Genomic DNA, 5,307 nt, shown 5'->3' on the forward strand with positions numbered 1-5,307 from the left:
TCCAGGAGTGTTTTAAATTACAATGTATTTCTAAATTTGATAACAATTTGAATGAGTCTCAGTAGTCAAACTAAAGGCCCCGGGGCCAAATCCGGCCCGCAGTAAGTACTTATGTGGGCCTCCACATAAATAAAACTTTCACTATAAAAGTCGTGTTCTTAAATATTACTTTATTGATCAAATCAAAGCAGTTTTTATTTATACAATGTGGAAAAAATGTATATTATTTAATTTCAAGACGTTCTCATCGAATCCAGTGACAAGTATTTATTATTTTTAACAGTCAATCGGTAGCTTTATAAATACATCCTGCCACAACAGACAGAATATTCTCCTTTTGAGGATATTCAAAGATACTTTATTGATTCCAAAGGGAAATTAACTTAACTAATTTTGTTATCTTTGTGTGGCTCAAAAGGAAAATTTTCATTTGCCTGATTGTGTCTCAAATAAGACACAGTGATATCAAAACAATCAGAAACAAATTATAATCAGGGTTATGGTTTTATAAAATCTTACTAAGTATTTTTGGTCCAGTTTCCAGTGCAAATATCTTAGTAAACTTGAAATAGGACAAAGCCAACTTACAAGAAACTTTTCAAAAAGAAATAAGAGCTTGTTTTAAGTAAATAATTCCTTAATATTGAAGAAGTAATAGAAGTGAAATAATCTGCTACTGGAATGATTATGTTTTCATCAATATGAAGGATTTCCTCCTGAAAAGTTGGTTTTGTCATATTTCAACTGTCCTAAGATATTTGCACTCAAAACTAGACCAAAAATACTTTGTGCTTTTGCTGTTTTCCCAGCTTTGTTGGCGATCTGTGAAATCAAATATGGTTTTAAGGAAGCAGTAAAAAGTCTGCGTATTTACTGTGTTTGCTTGAGTTATAAAAGGATGCAGGGCAGTTGTCTGAACCTCGACAGAAAGTGACTGATTTACTCATAAAACCTTTTTTAATGGGATGTAACCACACACTCCACTCCCTGTCTTTCTTCCCGGGCCAGTGGCAGCAGAAGAATCAACAGAGCGTGTGGGTGTTGTGGGGTTTGTAACTGCGGTGAGTGCAGTGGGTGTGTGTGTGTGTGTGTGTGTGTGTGTGTGTGTGTGTGTGTGTGTGTGAGCGAGAGAAGGAGGCACCTGGGTGGGGCGCTCTGCACGCATACGCAACCCTTTCTAGATAACAGCAGGAAGGAAGATTTCTGTGGCGAAAGGATGGAGGGTGAAATAAAAGGCGAATTGGAGGAGGAAAATGATTGATTTTAAAAACTGGAGGAGACAGGTTAATGTGTGATGACGTAAGGTGGGAGAGAAGAGAGGAAGTCAATGTACCCTTTGCAACCGTCAGCTTAGTCATTGGAGGCGCCATGATGGAAATGAGGATCAGTTGTATTGAACAGATCAACTGAATATGTTTTTGCCAGTTTATTCATGGCTTCTACTTGTTCAAAGTCGAGCTAATTTGTCTGAACGTAACACGCCTGGTTGAGGCTCATAGACGGAATCCGAACCTCCTCCCTCCTGACGTGTTGATCAAATTACAGATTTTGCCTGAATTCACACCACGTGATTTATATAATTTCCCTTCACACCAGAGCAACATTCAAAGCGTACAAAACACGAGAGGCTAACCAGTTTTTTTCCGTACATGCTAGGCTACATGACAGTGCGGCGTAGTTTCCATGGTTACCAATGTACACGTACCTTCTCCATAATGCGATATTTAATATCTTTCTAATCATACTCATAAAGAATATGAACGTTAATCTTCTTACCTTGTAAAAAGTGTTTATTGCGGATCCGAGGTTACACCGAGGGCTGACGGTCATTATGATTGACTTCTGCTGTCCGTCACCGCCGTATTTCCTCATGAAAAGTTATACAATAAAACGACAAGTTTGGTTTTCACCCTTGTCTGTGTAGCATCCTATGGCCATCTTTAAAGTGAAATCAACTAAATAAAAGCGATATTTTGCTACCAGATATCCGTTTTCTGGGCTTACAGGAGTGAATTGGTTGTTTTAACGTCCATCATGGCGGTGTTCTGAAGATTGTGACGTCACCTACAAAGGGTCACATTTCAGCAACAAGGCTGTTCAAAGTGCTTTACATGATAAAAATACAAATAATTGAGGCATTACATTTTGCCAGGTGAAATCATACATCAAATGTTGGTCAGTGTTTCATTTATTAGGTTTCAAAAGCAGCTCTAACCAGTCTAAATTTAAAGGAACTCAGTGTTTCGGCTGTTTTACAGTTTTCTGGAAGTTTGTTCCAGATTTGTGATGCATAGAAGCTGAATGCTGCTTCTCCATGATGGATTCTGGTTCTAGTTCTGGGGAATAAGAGCAGAGTAGAACCAGAAGACCTGGAAGGTTGATACAACAGCAGCAGATCTTCAATGTACTGTGGTGCTGAGTCGGTCAGTGATTTATAAAGTAACAGAATTTTAAAGTCTATTCTCTAGCTACAAGGAGCCAGTGGGCGTTGTGTGGACTTTAGAACTGGGTCGATGTGCTCCATCTTCCTGGTTTTAGTGAGAATGCAAGCAGCAGCGTTCTGGATCAGGAGAAGGGAAGATGAGCTGCAGGGAGTCTGCCGTCAGCCAGAGGAAACCCAATTGGCAGTCTGACAGATCAGCTTCCTGTGTGTGTGGTGGAGGTCTGGGCGTGGTCCCTCCAGCAGCAACGACACAGACAGGCACACTTTCTCCAGAGGCCTCCTCCCTGGGACCGCCTCAGACCTCCTTCCTTTGTGATGGTGGACTTATCGAACCGCGCTCAGACTTTTCTCCAGCTGAGGTCATTGAAACTGTTTATGGAACATTTCCCACCTTTTGTCACAACCACAAATTTAATTGAGATTTTATTTGAAAAATCATTATGAGGTGGTTAAAAAACTGAAAGAGGAAATATTTTTTTGGGGGGAGGGGGGGCGTTGTGTGGAAAAAAAGGATACATGATTGTATTTTATTTTTTCCAAACACAGCCACTTCCTCCTAAAAGTTTACTGTTATTAATATTCAGCCTGGACGATATGGCTGAAAAACATATCAAAATACAAGTTGACATTGATAATTATTGATTAGTTTTTTTTTTTCAAACTGACGGAGTGACGGTTCCTCTTTTATCCACAGTTTTTACTCCACGCCATAGTGTTTTTATTTTTAAGCAGTTATGAGGCACAGAGGGAAAACTTTAAACTGCTGCTGCATCAGTTACTCAGCAGATGGTTGCTAAGTAACCAAAGAATGAGTGAGCTAGTTGTTGCTAGGTAACCAGAGAGTGAGTTAGTTCTGAGTTCAGTGAATTTTTTAAATTTACAGACATATTATCGGCTGGTACTGATCACACGTCTATCGCAATACATATTGTTATTGATTTATTATCTAGCCCTAAGCTACCATTTTAAAGACATAAATGTTTACTTTTTTGCCCATTTTTTCTTTGCATCACAGCTTAGGCTAAGTCAGATCACTGTGACCAGCTATTTTTAAGTTTTGCCACAAATTCTGAATTGTCAGATTTTTATTTGTAAAAAAAGAGAAAAACGCATAACTTCACTCCTTCCCATAAATTTGTTTTAAATGGTATAAAGGAGAAGCCACAAGAAGCTTCATCCAACTGTACCAGGAAAAACATGTTACTCTAGGTACCAAGTCCAGGATTTCACTTCCTCTACTTCTGCAGTCACCTACTAGCAGGTGAAACAATACACTACCAAAACAATCACCTATCATGGCATGCAGCGTAGTGAAACTCAGCTTAATCAATCTAATATGCAGTGAAAACAATAATTGACTTGATTATTGCTTAAATTTTACAATTAAAAATCCTTAAAATTACCAAAAAGTTAATATTCCTAGTTACTAGACTAATAAAAAGCTCAATGCGATGTTATTGGGGCTGTAGTTACTCATATTTGGTGCTGATAATTTAACTTTCCTTGTGATCCCCCAGCAGTGCTGCCATTTTACCCCCAGATACTTTTAAGACTTCATCCTGAATTGCTGGTTTGTCCCAAAGCATCTGTGCCCTCATACTTCACACACAAAAGAATCCCGGGGGCAGAAATGACTGTTATTTTGTTGTTGTCGATTTCACAAAGGCACGCACCAGAGGGACACAGGCATCCAGAAATACACAGAGCCATGGTGAACGAATATAACCCGCGTGTATTTACAAAAGTCTATAAATACAAACTGCTTTCTTTAGCTGAGGCCAACACAGAGAGAGAGTGTGTGTGTGTGAGCCAGTAACCAGTTCAAACACACTACACGCTGCTGCCCTAATGCCGTGTGGTCAGTGGAGTTGGACACACACACACACACTGACAGAGGCAATGATTTGAAAGGAATAAAGTAATGAGAAGCAGGGAGAGAATGAAGAAACAGATGATGAAGTTTGAGCTAATTTTGAGATTTATTAGCGGACCATAAAACTTTCTCGCTGCCACTCCCGTCCAGTGAAGCTCATCAGAGTCTGAAGGTGATCATATAGGCTCAGCTCTGTTTTCATCATCTTATTTCTCACATATCAGGCAACAAAAATATATTTTTGTACACTTTGTTTAGTTTTACAGGGGACCTGTTACGAACTTGTACTTTCATTTTGGGCTCTTCTGTTTCTAAAAATAACCCAAGTGCTTGAAAAACACACCCAGCTGTTTGTTGGCAATACGTCAATGTTTTTTGGTGATGGTCAGTGAGAAGCACTTCCCTTCACCTAGCAACCCCAGCAAACCCTGCCTGTTACCTAACAACTCAAGCTGAGCTCCAGCATGTTTGGCCAGCTGGTTTTACTGCTGTATGTGCTGTACAATGGCTGCTGGAAGAGATAACAGTTTTGTTGTTTACTTTCCATTTAAAAACCTCTTTCTGCATTCTTATTGGTTGTGTGGGAGGCTCCACTTCTGCTTTTCCAAGATGTACGGTTGTGTAATTGCACATCTGTTTTCACACGAGAGAGTAAACCCAAGGCCTACCATCTGGTTTGGTTTACAGCTTCTGTTTATTTGGACTTTGAATTCAGGTCAACTCCCAGAAGAGATGATTGAGATAAAAGCCAGTTTTTAAAAATATTTTCTGCCATTTGTAATTTCTTTTAAAGAAGAAAAAGCGAGAAAAAAATTATTGAAAATTACAAATTGAATTAGGTATGAAAAATAAAAAAAATTATTTCCTAGATTCAAGTAGTAATAGCAATAAACGTTATAAAAGGGGCAACGCAGTGCTCAAACATAAATGTCACCATTTGATTTGTTTTACCAAAATTTAGCACTAGCTAATTCACATCTGCAGTTCCTTG

The sequence above is a fragment of the Poecilia formosa genome, unplaced genomic scaffold (genome assembly GCF_000485575.1).
Source record: "Poecilia formosa unplaced genomic scaffold, Poecilia_formosa-5.1.2 Scaffold33, whole genome shotgun sequence".
NCBI lineage: Eukaryota > Metazoa > Chordata > Actinopteri > Cyprinodontiformes > Poeciliidae > Poecilia > Poecilia formosa.